The sequence below is a fragment of the Gossypium hirsutum genome, chromosome D07 (genome assembly GCF_007990345.1).
Source record: "Gossypium hirsutum isolate 1008001.06 chromosome D07, Gossypium_hirsutum_v2.1, whole genome shotgun sequence".
Lineage (NCBI taxonomy): Eukaryota > Viridiplantae > Streptophyta > Magnoliopsida > Malvales > Malvaceae > Gossypium > Gossypium hirsutum.
In genome coordinates this window covers 52,804,059-52,826,973 of record NC_053443.1, presented here as the reverse complement: position 1 = coordinate 52,826,973, position 22,915 = coordinate 52,804,059, and the positions used below count along the sequence as shown (strand labels likewise).

Sequence of the window (22,915 nt, the reverse complement as noted above, 5' to 3'; positions counted from 1 at the left end):
AGATGAAATAACTTCCAACAAATCATTTGAAGAATTCAATATTTTGTTTCAACCAAAAGATCTATCTCGGAGGTAGTAGAACAATCTTTAACCTCATCAGGAGATCTTAGGGCATTGGGTACATTAAAGGTCACCTATTCATCTTGAAGTCACACGGTGAGTTCACCTTTCTGTACATCGATTATCCTTAATTTTTCCTTTCGGATATGCTAAGGATCTGTCTGCTAGTTGGAGTGTAACAATAGTCGGTCTGGCCTTACCAATACCTAATATTCTAAACACAGACGTATACATCAAGTTGATACTTGAACCCAAATCACACAAAGCCTTACCACAATAAGATTCTCCAATATTGCAAGGTATGATGAAACTTCCTAGATCCTTCAATTTAGGATGCAAACTGTTCATAAAAAGTAAGCTACATTTTGTAGTTAGAGCTACAATTTCAAATTCCCCAAACCTTTTCTTCTTAGACAGAAATTCCTTCATAGCTTTCGCATAGTTCAACATTTGCTCCAAAGCTTCCACCAACAGAATGTTGATACGTAGCTATTTCAACACATCCAACATTTTATTAAATTGAGCATCTTATTGTTGCTTATGTTATTGGAGTCTTTGAGGATGTGGAGGTTGTGAAACTTTGGCTTTGACTAGTCTTCCGAGGTAATATATCTGTATCTAGCGAAGTGGTTAGCTTATTAAAATTCACTAGTTTAGATTCTACCTCTTTAGAATTTGCAGAATCTGGCTTCTCTGGTGTAAGAATTTCAACTGTTGGTTGATTTTTCTTTTTCTTTGGAGGTTCATCTTCAACCTCAACTTCCTTGGGTTCCAAAGTCCTTTCACTTTATAAAGTGACCACTTTGCAATTATCCTTGCCAGGTTTTCTTAGATTCTCCGTGTCACTAGGCAAAGCTCCTTGTGGTTTACTTCGAAGTTTGTTGGCTAACTACCCCATCTGGTTCTCCAAATTTCTCAAAGTTGAATCATGCTTTTCCATGTATGCTTTTAATAAGTTCTCAAGATTATTAGGAGACTCAACTGGTAGAGGATTTTCTATTTTGCTTGGTACAACACCTTGGGGTTTTCCAAATTCTCCAATGTTGTTGCTTGGCCTTGAATCAAGGCAACATTTTAGCAATGTATGCTTTTAATAAATTCTCCAAATTATTGAAACGTTTAACTTGCGATGGTTTTTGAACTTGTTGATTGAAAGCAAGAGGTTGATTTGATCTATGCTGCATGTAATTATTGTTCGATCCAACTCCTTGGTTGCAGCAAGAGAAGTTTGGATGGTTTCACTACAAAGGATTATAGAAGTTGGACTATAGTCCTTGTCCACTTCTATTTTTGTGTTGATTCCCTATGTAGTAAATAGACTTGGGATTTGCTGGACAATTCTCGAAAAAATGATCGTCCCTACAATATACGCAGCAAATAACATCAAAGTGACTTGGTGGCTAAGCTGCAACATGATTTAAACCATTAGTAGTAAACTAGTTCAACGTTGAAAAGATAGAAGATACCTGAGCTGAGAGTGAAGTAAGGGCACCTACTCCATGCACTCCTGTTACTCATCTTCCTGAAGCTGCTCGATTTGTCAGCCATTGGTCGTTGTTACAGGCTATTCTCTTGATTATTTCGTAAGCCTTATTATAAGAATTTTATAAGATAACACCATTTGCAGAAGCATCTACCACCAACCTTGTGTGTGCGTTGAAACCATTATAAAATGTTTCCAACTGGATGCAATATAGAATCTTATGGTGAAGGCATTTATGTAGTAGCTTTTTGAATCTTTCCCATGCCTCGTATTGGGACTCATCATCCATCTGCTGAAAAGTGGTGATCTTATTTTGCAATGCAGCATTTTTGCTATTTGAAAAATACTTTACTAGAAAGTGTTCAACTAATTCTTGCCAAGTAGAAATTGAGTTGGGTGGCAACAAATTTAGCCATGCTTGTGCTCGATCTTACAATGAGTATGGAAACAACTTCAACCTCTGTGTGTCTTCAGTTACACTGACTATCTTGAAGGAATCACTTACCTCCATAAATAATCGAAGGTAAAGATGTGGATCTTCTGTAGGCATTCCACTGAATTGACCTATTGCTTGAAGCATATGAAACATCGCAAGCTTCAATTCAAACTGCGGTGCCTCAATCTCTAGTCTCCTAATTCTTAGATATAACTCATTAAAAAGTGGTACAAGATATTGCCTTATAGTAATATCCCTATCATCAATAATAAGGATTGGATTATGAACATTAACGGCTTTATTCCATTAAACATCATTTTGATTCTAAAGGTCCATTTCTGCGGCTTGTCTTTGGGCTAAATTTCTCATCTTATTTATCTAAATGCCAGCTCAATTTCAGGGTCTACAAGGAGTAAATCGATGATTCAAACTATGCTCATGAAGACCTAAAAAGAAAATCACAATAAAATAAAGAATAAAAATATTAATTAAAAATTAATTAAAAATAAATAACCAAATTGAAAGAAATAATTTTACAAAAAAAAAGATTAAGGCAACAATCCCTGACAAAGGTGCCAAAAACTTGTAACGCTGGGTTTTGTACAAGTATACATAGTCATTATGACGGAATAAGTATAAGAGTTATCGTCTCCACAGGGATTGTATATGTTAATCAATATTTTTCAAAATTAACATTTAACAATTTGGTGAGAAAAATACAATAATTTCACTTGGTTGGTGTTAAGTAAATTAATTATCTAGATGCAAGTTAACCTAAATGCAAATGAAATGAAAAATGCAATGATATGGTTTAGCAGCAGATTTGCAAGCTTTAACAATAATAACATTAATATGCAAGAATAGTTATAACAATTGACTTGGTTCATTTTCATTATGCTCACAATGTTTCAGAAAATATTCCATGGCAACTCGATCTTTCATTCAATTTGAAACTAGGATTAAGTCATTTCAGAATCTTTTACTTAAAACAACATGCATACTACAATGATCATATTTAACTAAGGGTTTCTTAGATTTTATGTGAAGTAACAGGGATAGATTAGGTTTGAAACAATTTAATCACACAAATCTAAAAGTTATCCAAAGTAATAGAGCTCTCTTGATTTATTACAAATCTTTAATTTAATCGGACTAGGATATAAGTTAAGTATGCACCTTTCAATTATTGCGTCCATTAATCATCATCTGGCTAGGATTGATCAACTAATTCTAATGCATTCAATCACATATTTACGAATGAAATGCATGCATGATTTTAACTGAAAGCATGAACAATTGAGACACAAAACATCATGAACATAAATCAAATGAAATTTATCAAATTGACATAATAATTCTAGCTAAATAAAATTAAGCTATCATCGTTAATCAAAAACCAGCAAAGCAAATTGCAAACACGATGAACAAAAATAAAGATTAAGGAAGAAAAAAAATGCTAAAATAATTTTGGCAATCCTCCAGAAATTGATCACGATGGCTTCTTCTGATCCTCGTAATTGCTCCTTTGCAAGATGCTCCTCAAGGTGGCCAACCAATAGAGGATTTTCTCAAGGAATTGCTAGCTAAATGGGGGAAAATAGATGGGTTATGCGTGAGAAGGAAAGGAAAGATGTGAGTGAGAGATTATTGAATGATGTGGGATGAGGGATGAATGAATAGGAAGTAAAGGGTGGTATTTATAGTAGAGGGATGGATGAGAAGTTTACTAAATATAAATTTAATATTCCTTAAGGTTCTCCTTTGTTTGGCCGCCTACGAATTATGGAGAGGGGAGGTTGTTGGTTGCTTGATTCATGCTTGATTTCATGTATAAATCAAGCAAGGGTTGGACGATTTCTTAGGCGATTGTTAGGAGCTAATTTTTAATTATTTTACAAGTGTAAGGATCTCTGAATAAATCTTCCAAAAGCTTATTTTGGGTTGCTCATATGCCCTTTCCGAATTGGGCTTCTTTCCCCCTCACTTGGACGGTTTTTGTGACCCAATTACTTTTCAGACTTGTTCTTCAATTAAATCAATTTTAACTGGATCAAAGTGACTTCCTTTTGACCCAATTTGCTTGCTATTGTTGTCCAACTAAGGTAGAATAAAGCTCATGTCCATGTATAATTAAAATAAGCTTCACAAATTAACTCCATGGTTCCACTACAACAATTAAGTACAAGAAATTGTTATGTAGCATGAAATAATTAAATTATGCACAAATTTAATACATAAAAGCATAAAATTTCATATTTTACTAACTCATGTCCATTATCTCAATATGAACAAAATTCACCTAATTAACTGTCAAATATACAGGATTAACATAATTTTTAGGTAAAAAGGTGCCATAAACAACTATAAAAAATCTATACTCACTCTTTGTTTGTTATCCTCTCAAGTAACCAACAAGTTTAGGATTGGAGGTTATGCAGGAGTTGAAATTGGTTTTCCACATAATATGGTTCGAATTATTTTAATTAAGATTTCTAGACTTTTGAATTTTTGTACTAAGTTTTCGAATTTGGTTTTGTTTTTGGGTTTTTTATATGTTCGCTAGTTTTTGGGTGATCTTAAACGTAAAACTGCAAAATCATATGAATTTGACAAATTGAAATTCAATTTTCAAAACTAAAAAAAGCTCTGGAAATGTTCACTGCAAAATTAAGTATTAAACTAAATGTTTTTCCGTAAAATGAGTAAGTTCTGCGCATGAGTTTTTCTAAATAACAATGTAAGAGTTTTGCCAAAAATTAATATTTTCAAATCACATGATTACTAAAGTTAGAATGCAATTTCTAAATATTTTCGTTGTTTTTTAAAGTAAATGTTTAAGAGATCATGCTGTGAAATATGTGTTTTCAAACTTGAGAATTTCGTGAAACTTGTATGATCTTAGCTAAATTAAGTTTTCAGATCACACAATTTCTAAGCTAGATTTTAGTTTTTCAAACGAGTTGATGTAACTTCTCCAGATTCGGCCGTAACGACTAGGCCAAGTTTGGGGTGTTACATTTAGTGGTATTAAAGTCAGGTTGTAAAACTCGAGTTGTGGTTTTTGGGATTACAATTTTTATGCATAATGTGTTTTGAAATTTCTGATTTTTAAGAAATTTTTTGGAAATCTGATGATGGTGAATTTGTGCAAAAATTTACGAAAGTTATGAAAATGTGAATTTGAGACTCTGACGCCAATCCTAGTAACTTAGTTGTACTCTGGTTATTTATACTTTAGTTAGACTGATGAACTTTAGAGATTATTGAATAAAACATTCTTTGCTTTAAAATAGCTAACCACTTCTGCTAAACATTAGATTTAGGATTTTTAATAACCTAAGATAAACTTTAGACTTCTGAACTTAAGAGAAGTAAATTGAGTTTACGCGGTATCTATGGTCGCGGTGTGCAAGGACGTGGTGGACATTGTCAAGTGACTCACGTTTATTCTTCATTAATTTTTATTATTGTTCATCATGTTTGCAATTTTCTTTGTATTTTTCATTAACGATTAATGCTTAATTGTTTTTAGCTAGAATGATTACATCAATTTGATAAATTTCATTTGATTTATGTTCATGATGTTTTATGTCCCAATCGTTCATGCTTTCAATTAAAACCATGCAAGTAGTTCATTCATAAAGGTGTTATTGAATGCATTAGAATTAGTTGATCAATCCTAGCCAGATGATGATTAATGGACGGAATAATTGAAAGGTGCATGCTTAACTGAGATCTTAGCTCGATTAAATTAAAGGTTCCTAATAACTCGAGAGAGCTATATTACCTTGTGTAACTTTTAGATTTGTATGATTAAATTGTTTCAAACCTAATTCGTCCCTGTTACTTCATATAAAATCTAAGAAACCCTTAGTTAAATATGATCATGGTAGTATGCATGTTTTTCTAAGTAGAAGATTCTGAAATGGCTTAATCCTTGTTTCAAAGTTAATGATAGATCGAATTGCTATGAAATATTTTTCGAAACATTGTGAGCATGATGAAAATGAACCAAGTCAATTGTTGTAATTATTCTAGCCTATTCATGTTATTGTTGTTAAAACTTGCAAATCTGCTGCTAAACATTCTCATTACATTATTCATTTCATTTGCATTTAGGTTAACTTGCATCTATATAATTAATTTACTGAACACCAATCAATTGAAATTATTGTGTTTTTCTCACCGAATTGTTAAACATTAATTTTGCAAAATATTGATTAACATATACAATCCTATGGAGCCAATAACTCTTATACTTACTTATTACTTGATAACGACTGTGTATACTTGCACAAACCCAAACATTACAACAACCCAAGCAACAAATCAAATATACATAAATAATAGAAACATTTTCAAATCCAGATTCAAACATATTTTCATATACAAAATCATATGTATTTTCAGATTCAGATACATATGTAGTTACAAATCCTACCCTTATCTGCTACACATCAACTCGGTCCAACCAATCACACCAATTAGGACTACAAGAGTCCATCCATCCAATCACACTGGGTCGTGGTGGTATGCCACTCATAAAGGTGCTATTGAGCTGCCAGATAGATATTGCAGTTTAACAGCCAAAATTGCAGTAATACTGCCAAAATACATTTCCTCCACCACAAATCAAACCCATCTCAATGTACATACATAAATAAACTAATACATATATTCCATAAACAGATTTCATGCATACTTTTCATATGTAGTCATGCTTTCAAACTTATTAGAACACAAATCGTACATATATTTTTTTACATACCTTACATGTATCACATACAGAAACATATCAATAGATGTTACATTTCAAGTCTTATTTAAGCTAAACGAACCCCAACAAAGGTCTAATTATGAATTTTAGAGTCAACGGGCCTAGGTGAAACATTTCAAAAAATAAGCCCACACGGCCTACCTGAATTGCTTGTGTAACTGCACATGCCCGTGTGCTTCACACGGCCTGACACACGGTCAACCACATGCTCTTGTGGTGTACACAGCTTGACACACAGTCAGCCACACGACCATGTGACAAACAACAGGCTCGAAAACAACCTTTGTTGTCGTAGATTTTCTAAGTTGTCGTAGATTTTCTAAGTTCTAAACGACATTTCGCGTTAGAATCACACACGTGATGCTATTTTTGATTGACCACAGAACAATGAGGATTCCAGAATCTAAAATGACAATTAAAACCAACAATTCTAGCAATGAAACGTCGAGATTAATCACTAATTCAGCCACAACCGCTAACGATAATCCTAAACAAAACAGAAATCAACTTAAGAAATTCAATTCCTTACCAAGAACAATAGCCAAGTGATTCCTTAATTTTCCAATGGATTAATTGATACCAAAGCTTCACCTAAACAAAATCATAATGCATAATTAATTAATCCAAAATAACTCTATTCCAATCCAAAAATACTTCACATTTCTCCCAAAAGTTTCACATAACCAGTTAAAATGAAAACCGTTGAACCACTAAGATCACCATCTTTTCACACGAAAAGATACACAAAACTACCATAGAGAAAATGTGTATACATATTATACTTACCGACAATCGAAACACTGCAACTCCATAATCTTATCACACACAATCCTCACGAAATGTAAGGAAGAACGACCACAGGAGTGCAACAAAAAATCACAAGAAAACAGTAACAGTAACAGTAATAGTAACAGTAATAGGCTAACGTCGGTTTGAAAGTTCAAGAAGGAAAATATCTGAAAAAAATAAAAGAAACAATGATAGAGAGGATATTTTCCAGCAGCCAACAAAGAACAAAAATCAAAAAGAAGAAAATGGAGAGAGTGGGAATATTGGAATGACAAACAAGAGAGGAAAACAGTGGGATGGTTGAATAGTGGAGAAATTTTAGGAATACTTTTGGGGAAATTTAAAAAAAAAAGAATTTAGAAAAACTACCCATATCCCTACTAAATCTGATTAGTTATCCTTATTAGATTTCCCCAGCATTCAAAACAAAAACAATTCCACTTCACACATATAGAGGTTTGACCCAAGACCAAAGAGTAAGTTGACGCCTTACCACTAAACCAATAGACTCATTCTTATCTAGAGGTGAATTTGGGGGGGTGGCTGGCAGGGGCCCCAGCCTTCCCTAAAATTATAAAAATGAATATTTATTATTTAGTCCCTTAATACTTGAAAACTTTGTCCCCCTTAAATTGTTGTTTGGCCCCATTTTGCAACTTTGAACATTAAAAAAAAATCTTTCTTTCTTTATTTTTTTCCATATAATATATTTTAACTTTTAACTTTAAATATTTATATAATATATTACAACTTTCTTTTTTAGATGATAGTTGTTCACTTTTTAATATAACATTAAATGTAAAATTAGGTTAAAATTCAAATTGTTAACTAGTGAAAAAGAATCTCTTTTCTGATTGCCATTAACAACTACTGTTATCAATGTTTGTCCTCCAAACGCGGCATCGAGTCCATCTTCTAAGGTATTTTTTCATCTTTTACAATTTTACTATTATTTTTATTGTGTTTTAAAGTTTATAGTTTTATTTTATTTTATAGTTATTAAATTTTTTTATCTTTTAAGATATTGTAGTTATAAAGTCTAAAACAATTGATTCATTTTTTAAAATGAAAAATACAACAACAACACAATCACCTTCAGAAGCGTCACAAATTGGGGTACCACATTCATCTTTTGCTCCTTTAAACTCTGAGGCTCATCCTTCTAAAATTCCTAGAGTTGAAGATGAGGCACTTGATTTGTCTAACTTAGCACGTGAACATGGGTTACGTAAGCAAATATATGAGTATCTGATTAATATACGTGATGAAATTCGAAGAGTTTATATTAAGGTTGGACCATATCAACCTATTCTTTCAGAATATCTTGCTTCCAATTCAAAAAAGCATCCTCGTTATTTTCAACCATCATGGTTTAAACAGTTTTCCTGGTTAGAATATTCACCTTCTAAAGATGTAGTATTATGTTTGCCTTGTTTTTTTTTAATAACAATCCAAATAGTCGTTTTAGATCAACTACATTTACTCATAATGGCTTTAGTAATTGGAAAAAGGTACACGATGGATGCAATTGTGCTTTTTTGACACTTATGGGAAATATCTGAATTCACTGCATAACAATGCACAACGAGCTTATGTAGATTTAATGAATCAAGCTCAACATATTAAAGTATCACTTGATAGACAAACAACACAACAAATTGCAGCTAATCGTCTACATCTGAAAACTAGTATAGATGTTGTTCGATGGTTGTCATTTCAAGGGTATACTTTTAGAGGTCATGATGAAAGCTTGAGATCAAAAAATCGTGGGAATTTTCTTGAATTGTTATCTCTATTAGCATCGCATTATGAGAAACTTGAAGATGTTTTGAATAGTGCTCCACAAAATGCTAGTTATACTACTTCAACAATACAAAAAGAGATATTGCAAATGGACTACTTCAACAATACAAAAAGAGATAATGCAAATTTATGCCAGTAGAGTTCGTAATGTAATTCGTGAAGAAATTGGTGATAGAAAATTCAGCATTATTATGGATGAAGAAAGAGACGAGTCAAAAAAAGAGCAAATGGCAATTATTTTGAGATTTGTTGATAAACAAGGATAGGTAAAAGAATGATTTTTTTGATATAGTCCATGTTAAAGATACTGCATCATTGACTTTGAAGAATGTAATTTTTAATATCCTCTTACAACATAATTTTTACATATAAAATATCTGAGATCAAGGCTATGATGGAGCAAGCAATATGCATGGGGAATTTAATGATTTGTAAGCTTTGATTTTGAATTATTGGTGATATGCTTATTGTATTCACTGTTTTGCTCATCGTCTTCAGTTAGCATTGGTTGCAGCAGCTAGAGAAGTGGTTGAAGTGCACCAATCCTTTAAAGACTTGTCTGATATTGTTAATATTGCTTTAGCTTCTTCCAAATGGCACGATGAATTACAAAAATCCCAAGCAGCTGGTATCCATCAATGAGTTAGCAACTGGAATAGGAATGAATCAGATTGGCACTTTACAACATCCTGTTGAGACTCGATGGAGTTCCCATTTAGATTCAGTTACTAGTTTACTAAAGATGTACAATGCTACTAGCACAGTTCTTGAAAATCTAAAAAATACCTCTTCTAACTATTCTTAGCGAGGAGATGCTCATAACACATATAATAGATTGAGATCTTTTGAGTTTATTTTTATTTTGCATATGATGAAAGAAGTTTTAGGGGTTACTAATAACCTTTGTAAAGCTTTGCAACGTCGTTCTCAAGATATATTAAACGCCATGAGTTTAGTTTTGACAATGAAAAATTTAATTCAAAAGTTGAGAGATGATGGATGGAATAAATTGTTGAAAAATGTAATATCTTTTTGTGAAACTTGAGAGTTGGATTTTCCAAATATGAATGTTCTATACATTGTGGGTTGTAGTCATAACAAGAAGGAAGATGTTATAGTGGAGCATCATTATCGAGTGGATATATATTTTTGCTACAATAGATACTCAATTGCAAGAATTGAAGAGTAAGTTTAACGAAAATGTTGTCGAGCTTCTCACTCTTACTACAACTTTAGAGCCCAAGAAGTTTTTCAATTTATTTGATATTGATAAAATTTGCATTCCTGTAAACAAGTTCTATCCAGAAGATTTTTCTCAACAAGAGAAAGAACGTCTCTAATATCAACTGAAGCATTATGAACTTGATGTATGTAAGCATCCCGATTTGAGAAAAATATCAACACTTTCTGAACTTTGTAGAAGTGTAGTTGAGAGTGGAAAGTCAGTTATGTACCCACTCGTTGATAGATTGATTTGTCTTATATTAACTCTTCTAGTTTCAATTGCATCCTCAGAATGTGCGTTTTATGCTATGAAGATTATTGTCGTGCGGAAGCGTGTAAAAGAGTAAAATTATTGTACTAAAAAATCACACTAAGTTCAATTCCCAGGAAAGAGAGGTGGATCACAAGGATCGCTTAAGTACCAGGTCTTTCCTAGCCAGAATATCCCTCAATCGTAATTTAATAGCACAATAAATCACTACAATCACACACACAATTCATGCAGAATAATACAATAAAGAACACAAGAATTTAACGAGGTTCAGTAAATTTTGCCTACGTCCTCGGGCACTACCAAATATATTTCACTCCAAAATACAAGTGAGAATTTACAAAAAGAGAGAGAGAAAATAATGCCTTAAGTAGAGAATGGCAAGTTTGAGATACAGAATGAGAGATGGTTATGCCTATTTATAGTTGAGGTTCAGGGATCAACTTGCAAAGTCACTTTACAATTAGGGACCATATATTGCAAATATCTCAGATTTTATTATGCCAATATCTCGATACCCATATCTTTGACTTTCCAATATTTGATACCCATATCTTTGACTTTCCAATATTTGATACCATATCTTTGACTTTCTATTATTTGATACCCATATCTTTGATTTTCCATAAATATGGATAATTCCCAATAATCTCCACCTTGAAGATTTGATTCGAGTAATCTTATCTTCACACAATTCTCTCTGCCTTTGTCAACAACATTTGATAGTGCCTTCTTCAACTGTTAAACATGCAGAATATTGATCAAGTTCAAACAATGTTCGAACTTGATTGTTGTTACCACCTTGGTCATCATATCTGCGGGATTATCTGCAGTCTTAATCTTCTGAAGGTGAGTTTTCCCCTCATCAATAATTTCCAGCACAAAGTGGAAACGTACATCGATATGCTTTGTACGTGCATGATAGACTTGATTCTTTGCTAAATGAATAGCACTTTGACTATCACAATACACATTAATATGCTCCTGGACCAATCCCAAGGTTTTAACCATACCTTGTAACCAAATAGCTTCCTTTACAGCCTCTGTTACAGCCATGTATTCAGCTTCTGTGGTTGACAACGCAACTGTAGACTGCAGTGTAGACTTCCAACTTATTGGTCCTCCAGCAAGAGTAAACACATAACCGGTGGTTGATCTTCGCTTGTCCAAATCACCGGCATAGTCAGAATCAACGTACCCAATAACACCTTTACCAAGTGTATTATCCTGCTTGAACAGTAATCCAACATCCACGGTCTTCTGAATATACCGTAGAATCCATTTCACAGCTTGCCAATGTCCTTTTCCAGGATTATGCATATACCTGCTCACTATACTAACTGCCTGTGAAATGTCGGGTCTTGTACACACCATTGCATACATCAAGCTACCTACTGCATTAGAATACGGAACTTGCAACATGTATTCTCGTTCCGTATTCGTCGAAGGAGATAGTTGTGCAGAAAGCTTGAAATGAGAAGCCAACGGGGTACTTACAGGTTTTGTCTGCTCGTTCATGCCAAACTGCTGTAGTACCTTTTTCAAATACTGCTTTTGAGACAAGCTAACTCTATCATGAGCTCTATCTCTCCATATTTCCATGCCGAGAATCTTTTTAGCTTCTCCTAGATCTTTCATCTCAAACTCGAGATTGAGTTGAGTCTTCAATCTTTCAATCTCAACTTTGCTCTTAGATGCTATTAGCATATCATCAACATATAAGAGCAAGTATATGAAAGTTCCTTCTTGTAGCTTCTGAAAATACACGCAATGATCAAATTTACTTCTTGTGTACCTTTGCCCTTTCATGAACTGATCAAATCGCTTGTACCACTGCCTCGGAGATTGCTTCAATCCATAAAGCGACTTTGTCAGTTTGCAAACCCAATTTTCTTTTCCAGCAACCTTGAATCCATCTGGCTGAGTCATATAGATTTCCTCTTCCAAATCACCGTGTAAAAATGCGGTCTTCACATCAAGCTGAACTAGTTCAAGATCATATTGCGCAACCAAGGCTAGCAAGATCCGGATAGACGAATGCTTCACAACTGGAGAAAACACTTCATTGTAGTCTATTCCTTCTTTTTGAGCGTAACCCTTTGCTACTAATCTAGCCTTGTATCGAATTTCATTTTTATCAGGAAATCCTTCCTTCTTTGCATATACCCATTTGCATCCAATTGCCTTCTTTCCCTTGGGTAGTGTCACCAACTCCCAGGTTTTATTTTTATGAAGAGACTGCATTTCTTCATTCATTGCTTGCTTCCACTTTACACCATCAGGGTTACTTATTACTTCTGTGTAAGTAGAAGGAACATCATCATCTGTAATTGGAAGTGCATAGGCCACTATATCATCAAAGCGAGTAGGCTTACGAATCTCTCTTCTTGGCCTTCTATATGCAATTGAATCTTGTTGCTGTAGAGATTCTTGGGTAGGAACCTCTTCATCATTTGTCCCTTCAATATTAGCTGGATCATCGTTAACCTTTTCAAGCTCCACCTGCTGCAAAGTACTACTGGTTTTGTCATCCTTTTGTGAATCCTTGTACTTCAACATGGTTGATTCATCAAAAGTCACATCTCTACTAAAAACAATCTTCCTTGTATCAGGACACCAGAGACGATATCCTTTTACTCCATCAGTTATACCCAAGAATAATGCTTTCTTTGCTCTTGGGTCTAACTTAGATTCTTTTACATGATAATATGCAGTGGAACCAAATACATGCAAAAAATCATAATCAGTAGCAGATTTACCAGTCCACATCTCCATAGGAGTTTTTCCATTTATTGCAGTTGATGGCAAACGGTTAATTAGATGGCATGCATATGTAACTGCCTCAGCCCAAAATTCTTTGCCCAATCCAACATTGGACAACATACATCGAACTTTCTCCAGTATAGTTCGATTCATTCGTTCTGCCACCCCATTTTGCTGTGGTGTATCCCGAACAGTGAAGTGTCGTACAATGCCCTCATCTTGGCATACTTGTAGAAATGGATCGTTTTTGTACTCAGTACCATTATCTGATCGAAGTCGTTTGACCTTTCGACCAGTCTGAGTCTCCACCATCTTCTTCCATTTCAGAAATGCATCCAAAACTTCACTTTTTCTTTTCATTAGATACATACATACTTTTCTTGAATAATCATCAACAAAAGTAACAAAATAGTGCATACCTCCCAAAGAAGCTACTTTGGTAGGTCCCCACACATCACTGTGAACATAGTCCAGAATTCCTTTCGTATTGTGAATTGCTGGACCAAATTTTACCCTCTTCTGTTTGCCCAGAACACAATGTTCACAGAATTCCATTTTGCAAGAATTTGCACCTTTCAATAATCCTTGCTTCACCAATGTCTGCAAAGTTTTTTCACCAGCATGTCCCAATCGCATATGCCATAACCTGGTAGCCTCTGAATCTGCATCTTTCGTAAAAGCTGTTGATGTTGATCCAATAACTGTACTTCCATTTAAATAGTACAGATTATTCCTTCTTGTGCCTTTCATCACCGTCAATACCCCAGCTACTACCTTTAGTAATCCATCTCTCAAAGTGATTGTGAGCCCTTTAGATTCTAGGACCCCTAATGAGATAAGATTTTTCTTCAAGCTAGGTATGTAGCGAACATCTGTCAAGACTTGAATTGAGCCGTCGTGATTCTTCAATTGGATTGTACCTACTCCCATTGTCTTACAAGCGCTATCATTGCCCATAAAACAACTCCACCTTCTAGTTCTTTAAGACTAGAAAACCAGTCCTTATTAGGACACATATGGTAAGTACATCCCGAATCCAAAATCCACTCATCTGTATGACATGCCATTGCCATGCCAACCAAGCTAAAGTCCGACTCCTCATCATGCTCCGTTACACATGCATCAGAAATAGCTTTACCCTTTTTTAACTTAGGACAATTCTTTTTCCAATGCCCCTTCTCACGACAAAAAGCACATTCATCTTTGGCAGGTCTCCCTTTGGACTTACTCCTTCTACCAGATTTGTTGCTGCGCGAACGACTTCTTACTGTTAAGACTTCTGTAGTTGTATCTCTATGATCTTTTTTATCTTTCTTTCGAGTCTCAGATCTATACAACGCACTACAGACTGCATCAAATGTGATTGTATCCTTCCCATGAAGCAATGTGGTGGTAAGATGATCATATTCATCAGGAAGAGAATTCAACAACAGTAATGCCTTGTCTTCATCTTCAAATTTCTCATCCAAATTTAGCAAGTCTGCTAAAATTTTATTGAATGAGTTCACATGGTCATTCATCGACATACCGGGTGCATACGTGAATCGATAAAGTTTCTTTTTCATATAAAGCCTATTTTCAAGACTTTTTGTTAGAAACTTTTCTTCCAGTGTATCCCACAACTTCTTCGCTGATGTCTCCCTCATGACAGAGTACTTCTGCTCTTTGGCCAAACATAGGCGAATTGTTCCACATGCCTGTCTATTGATCTTGGCCCACTCCTTGTCATCCATCTTGTCAGGTTTTTCTTCAAGGGCTATATCCAGCTCTTGCTGACATAAGACATCTAGGATCTCACATTGCCACATACCAAAATTATTGGTACCATTAATTTTCTCTACTTCAAATTTCGTATTGGTCACAGTAGTCTTTGACGATGACTTTTCCATTTTTTTCTCCTCAATCCCAACTACAGTACATGAACAGTTCCATGAACGATCGTATTCCCCAAGTACGAATCTAGCTCTGATACCAATTATTGTGCGGAAGCGTGTAAAAGAGTAAAATTATTGTACTAAAAAATCACACTAAGTTCAATTCCCAGGAAAGAGAGGTGGATCACAAGGATCGCTTAAGTACCAGGTCTTTCCTAGCCAGAATATCCCTCAATCGTAATTTAATAGCACAATAAATCACTACAATCACACACACAATTCATGCAGAATAATACAATAAAGAATACAAGAATTTAACGAGGTTCAGCAAATTTTGCCTACGTCCTCGGGCACTACCAAATATATTTCACTCCAAAATACAAGTGAGAATTTACAAAGAGAGAGAGAGAAAACAATGCCTTAAGTAGAGAATGGCAAGTTTGAGATACAGAATGAGAGATGGTTATGCCTATTTATAGTTGAGGTTCAGGGATCAACTTGCAAAGTCACTTTACAATTAGGGACCATATATTGCAAATATCTCAGATTTTATTATGCCAATATCTCGATACCCATATCTTTGACTTTCCAATATTTGATACCCATATCTTTGACTTTCCAATATTTGATACCCATATCTTTGACTTTCTATTATTTGATACCCATATCTTTGATTTTCCATAAATATGGATAATTCCCAATAATTATGAAGACTTGACTTCATAACAAGATGGAAGATGATTTTTTTAAAAAGTTCTTTGGTTGTGTACATTGAGAAAGAAATTGCAGAAAAAATTGATGTAAACGAAATAATTGATAATTTTAATGAGGTCAAGGAACGAAGAGTGCAATTCAAATAAATTTTAAAATTTCTTTCTAGTTTATTTTCATTTATTAAATTATTTTTCTTTAATTATTTTTTATTTTTAAATTTATTATTGTTTATTATCTCGGCCCCCTCTTGAAATTTCTTGGCTTCACCCCTATTCTTATCCATACTTGCACAAAAATTAAATTTAAGCCAAATATACAGAGATAGAGATAGAGACAGAACTAACAAAAATTTCAAAGAGAGAAATTTGAACACATGACCTTAAACATACATCTAGAGCACTTATCCACTAAACCAAATCAATTTACTTGAAAACATTTTCACAATCATAACTCAAAATCAGGATGTGACCACTCTTGATTTCACTAACCTAATTTCTTCTAACCCGATTTTTGAGATATGACAATAATATTTTTATCTTTTTAAATATTTTTTTTGTAAAATCAATAAAATCCCACAGTAAAATTTGAACTTCAAATACCATGATCTTTTTAGTTCATTTAAATACCATGGTTTTAAACATTCAATGTTACTATTTTAACTAAAATTCTATTTGATTTTTACATAATTTTTTAAATTATACACAAACTTTTAATAAATATATTATTTACATAATTTTTTTCCAATCATGCCATAAATTTACCATTAGTTTATCTCTTTCTCTCTCTCTCCGTTTACCTTGAAAAAGAATCGACATGAGGTGGCAACTGTGGCTTTGTAACAACAAGAAATGGTTTAGCCAAAAACGAATCTCCCTTTTCTTGAAAAGGTTAATAGTTCCTTCATTAGCTATTGGTTGACACAAATTACCTATCATTAATGGTTGATTTACATAATTATTATCTAAGTTATGTACTTGAAATTACTAGGAATATGCTAAGGAGGAGTTCAGGTTTATTTGATGATATAGTTTCCTGTGTTGTATGTGTTTTATTCAACAAATTGCTGAAGAGAGAGATTGTTGAAAGACAGGGAATGACTGAGATGTGTATGAGGAAGTACCCACTTCCTGAAACACTATGACGAACTGGCTTTTTTTTCTTTTCATATTTGTGTGATTGGCAATTTATTGAACCACATATTTGGGCTGAGCTAAATAAATTAAAGGGGATATGCTAAAGAGGAATTAAATGTTTATCTAAGTATTTGAAATTAAAAGAAATATGCTAAGGAGGCGCTAAGGTTTATTTGATGATATAGCTTCATGTGTTGTACGTGTTTTGTTCAAGAATTGCTAAAAGAGGAGATTGTTGAAAAATATGAAACGATTGAGATGTGTCTGAGGAAGTGCCCACTTCTTGAAACATTGTGAAAGACTGGTTTTTCCCACATTTGTGTGATTGACAATTTATTGAACCACATATTTGGGTTGAGTTGAAATCATAGATAGTATCCAACTCATCAATAAAGATCATATCACTTAGGGAAATATATTTAGAGAATCAGATTGGATCAAGTCTATTTAAGCCCTTAGATGGAGGAAATTGGATTGGATTGGAACATTGAAGACTTAGTTGCCAATAGTCCTTGTTTACCTTATTTATTATTGTATTGTTTTTAGCTCATTTAGTTGTTATTTAATAGGGATTATGACAGATTTTCATTATGTTAGCAAGTCTCGAAACACTATATAATTGAGAGACTTGTATAAGTTATGTATTGTTTGAAAGCACTTAATCTGTTCAAAAAGGAACATTATTTGTGATAGTGCATTTGATTGTAAAAACTTTTGTGTTGTGGTATTACAAACTAAGTTTACAGGTTGAATTTAGTGGTGAGATTTCTAGTCTTCAAAGGTGCAAAAGTGAGGAAATTTTCATTGGGTGTGATAGATTTAGGATCACTTGTTCTAAGTGTTTGAAGATAGTGGATATTTCTCACTGAATTAGGCTCTACAAACTAAGGAAATTGAACAGTATAAACAATCTTTATATCCCTATTTTATTTTCTGTTTCGCAGTGTTTGGTGAAGTGCCAACTTCCTCAATGACTTAACTTGCCACTTAGCAACAGCTACAAAGTCAACATTTTCTATTTAGTTTATTCCTTTCTCTATTTGACTTATTTCATTAAAAAAATATATTTAACTTCAATCAAAATTAAATATTTTAAATTTATATTTAATTCAATTATATATTAACTGTCAAGGTAGGTCTAGATATATTGTGATTATCAACTATATATATTAACATTATGTGCACTTTGCAGAGATTTATTTTTGGTATATATCTAGATACATTGTGATTAAAAATTTAATAGTGCTTTATAATGGTTGATTTCGATTATAGTTATTCGAATGTATTTTTTGTACTTTTAATTGTGACAGTACGTATAACTTCATAAAAAATATTACATATATTAATAAAACAATACATTATATATTTAACATGTGATCATATTAAAATACTTGATAATGATTTTAAAATTTGAAATTGATTTAAATACTTGATAAAAACTTTACACCTATTTTTTTTCAACCACATAAATTTTATTAAAGTTAACTATACCTAAGTTTATTAAACCAATATATTTGATTCTGCATTAATTCTGTTGCATCGGTTGGTGCGCATCATTCTAATAATAAACCAAAACAGTCACTTCTCTTTTTCGCGTTGTTAAAAATTTCGGTCCATACCGATTACACCGACTCGTTCTACCTAATTCCAATTGTACCAATTGGAACATTGTGCACCGACTAGTGCATGAGTAATATTAAAATATATATAAAATTGTTATCCTTTTATCAACGTTAATTTTTTTTACCAACTGTAAAATTTAAACTTTAACCAATATAAATTAGTAACTTTAAGATTTAAAGTAGAAAAATCAACAAAGAATAAAGAATTTATATAACAAACAAACTAAAGAAAAAAAACCAAAATCTCTAAAAGTTTTACAAACACTACTTTAATTTTGTTGTAGATTTTTGTTTGAAAAATGTTTTGGATAACTTTGTTGTTTAATGTATTAGATGATTGTTTTCCTTGGTTATTTTATATTTATTGAATAATGAAATTTTATTTGTGAAGTTTATTGACGATTATTTTATATAATTGATTAATGTTTTTATATTTAATCTAATTCATTTTATATTTTTACATATTATATTTTTTTTCAAAAATATCGGTAAATACTAAAAAAGTACATCTAAACGGCCGGTACCAATACGTACCAATTCCAATAGAAAAATAGTGCACCCACTAGTGCACTAAACTATTAGTAAGTTTACGTTTTGTTCACTGAATTTGAAAAAGTTACAAAATGGTCATTAAACTATTTGAAACTTTTCATTTAAGTCAATGAATTATTCAAAATTTTTTATTTAAATCATTATGCTGTTAAGCTTTTTTTTTTTTTGAAAAAAAAGGGTTTAGCTAGCAAGCTCCAAAGTACAATTTGATAATTGGTATGGTGGACCAGTACCCATCGACGAGTAGAAGAATATACCTTAGATCCAAGTTGATCTAATGGTCAGTGTCAAAGATCGAGAAAAAATCTATTTAAATTTCATTCGTAGATTCATGACGTTCAATGTTATTTCATGAAAAATAATGAACCATAGAAGAGAAGGGGAATGAGAGCTTTCAATTGTTGTAAGTGGTGTGGATAGGGAAAGTCATACAACAACGATTTTAATAGCCCAGTAACTTAAATGAAACATTTCAAATAGTTTAGTAAACATTTTATAATGTTTTAAAGTTGACTGACTAAAACGTATACTCACTAATATCTTAGTGACTTTGGGGTAGTTTACTCACTTACTAATTTTTTTATATTATTTTTAATTTTTAATTAGTTTTAAAAATTTTAAATAATTTTTACAATTTATTAAATGTTTTTAATTTATTAAATATTTTTATATTTAAAATTTTTAAATATTTTTTTTACAATTTATGTTACATTTTTATAATATAATTATTAATTTCAACTCTTTTTTTTTCAATTATCGTTTTTTTGTAATTTATATTTTTATATATTTTGTATAATTTATATATATCTTCAGTATGCAATGTATAAATAAGATTAGAAGAATCAAGAGAATACATCTAAAATTCAACATGCTTCAAAAGTCACTAGGTCCCTAAACTTTACAATTTCAATAGAGTTTCTAGTACCAAACCAATTTGTCAAATCATCATAAATGAATTAATAAGCATGAGATTGAAACATAATTCATAGAATGAATAGTTAGGTTCCCTTTCCTTTTTTTTCTTTTCTTTTGAAGTTAGGTCGATTACCTTTAAACACGAACGTGGATGACAACTCAAACACCGAACCTTTTGATGCAATGGTAGATAACAACCAAGTTCCTACCCTCGATTACTCGGTCAGGCCACTAGTTTAATGTGTGGCTCATAAACTAGATAACGAAGTAATCAAATCTCATGCTAATTTCGAAAATTTATAATCAAGATCATTCATCAATATTTAGTCTAATACTCAAGCTTAAAACATTTCATATTGTTACCTAGGTCATCCTTTGTAAGCATGCTTTTGAAAATAATCTATTGATAATTCCAAAATCGGCTATATAAAACATATCGAGAGAAAAGGACAGTGCATAAAGATCATATGAAGCATCCATCAATCCAATTACACTCAACCGACATGAATTAAAGTTCAGGAAGGTAGATAATATAGTCAATCCTTTTCTTTATTCGCCAATGAAAACGAATAAAAGCTCTCAGCTTGATTTGCTCTTCGGTTACGCCTTGGGGTCTTATGGTGGAACAAACCACATGGAACTCTTTTAAGTGTTTGTAGGGTCTTCGTTCTAAAAACCATGGAAAGTAGGGAGTAAGTGTGTAACACCCTGATACCTGACTCGATCACCAGATCTGAGTAACAAAATGTCACATTTATTGTCGGAGCAACTATCATTGAAAATACTTAATTATTTTCTTTTTTAACATTCAAACATTTCATAATATAGTCGTTATATGTTAAAAAAAACATTTTTGAGACTCAATCAAACTTATGAAAACTCAATTGCTAATCCGAACATGAAATAGGATCAAATTTCAAGGTTTTCAAAGTTTTAGATCAAGAATTGATACCCTAATTAGGTACTGATATTGTTTTTAGATTCGATATTCAAAACAATCAATTTAAATTGAAAGCTATCAATACTAAGCCTACAGTATTGATACTTATCTCTAAGTACCGATATCAATACTAATACATTGGTATCAATACCATTTTACGGTTCGATGTTTTGCTAAAATTTAACAAAACCAATCGTACCAATACCCTTGTAAAGTATCGGTACTCTACTATAAAGTATCAATACTTTAGTTCAGTATCAATACCGTTTTGAGATTCTATTTCTTAAAAAATTACTTGAAAAGTGTTAAGTATCAATACTTTTACCAGGGTATTGATATTTTAGTGTCAAATATGTCAAAATCTTCCATTTTGATACCCATTTCATAATCAAACCAAACCTATTCAATTTGATGCCAATATGCACTCTTAGAACCTACACAAACCAATCTAAAATGTACCTCACATTCAAACCAAAATCAACCAAAACATTCATTCATCAAATAAGCACCTAATCACACTATTTCTAACTTATACAAGTTCTCAAATCATTCACCTAAATACAACCATTCAATTCTATCATTTTAAGCACACTAACTCATTCATCTAAGCATTTCAACATAGCCAAAGCATACTTATATCATCAAGGCACTAATAATTTATGTCATACTCCCAATTCATCTTGCATATTTCTAATTTATCATCTATCAACATTTGGCATATGATCAAGACATATCAATTCCAAATACCAAACTTACAAAACATAATTACATGCCATTAACAAATTCTACTCAACATCACAAACATAACAAAATATAAAAGGACTCCACTAGGTACTTGCCAATTAGCTAACAAACATACTTCACCAACTTTATTAAGTCCGGGATTATGCCTGGATGCTAATGTCGATATTCAAGATCTTGTATTAACCTAACATGCATACGAAAAACAAAATCCGTACGCTTAGTAGTTAACTCAATTGTATTTCAAGAATTCAAATATCAAAGCAAGCCAAGCTATCAGATGCAAATCATGCTATTAATTACAACATTTATATCATATGCTGTTAATTACAACAAAAATTTGTTTTGAAATAATTTAATTTTAGCTTTCTGGATAGAATTAAATATGTTTTCTAAAAATGAGTTGAGCCTCGCTAGGTCTTTCCACTTTCAGTTAGAATCAATTTCGTTTTCTAAAAATTGAGCTCAAGATTGCTGCTAAGATCTTTTCGTTCTATTTTCTAAAATGGCAGAGTTTTAAGATTGTTGATGAAGTCTTTTCGTTTTTCACTTACGAATCAAATTTGCCGTAGAAAACGGGTTGGCCTCGAAATTGTTGTCGAGGTCTTCTCATTTTTTTAGTTTAAAATTGAGTCCATTTTCTAATTAGGTTTAGCCTTGAGATTGTGGTTAAGGTCTTTTCGTTTTTCAATTTTACAAATTAAAATTAAATTCATTTTCTAAAAATCAATCAACTCCATCGAGGTGATTTTATATTTTATGTTTATCATCTTCGCTTTTAAAGTCGAGTTTAATCATTTCCCATATTCAATTCCAAA

The 22,915-nt window shown here is 32.4% G+C and overlaps 1 non-coding gene across 1 annotated transcript; it reads left to right on the top strand.

The window, feature by feature from the left end:
• The first annotated feature begins 1,758 nt into the window (after positions 1 to 1,758).
• LOC121219669 (small nucleolar RNA R71) lies at positions 1,759 to 1,865 on the top strand. The gene has a single exon (XR_005916559.1). It is a non-coding gene; the product is annotated as a small nucleolar RNA R71 (small nucleolar RNA).
• The last annotated feature ends 21,050 nt before the right edge of the window (positions 1,866 to 22,915 follow it).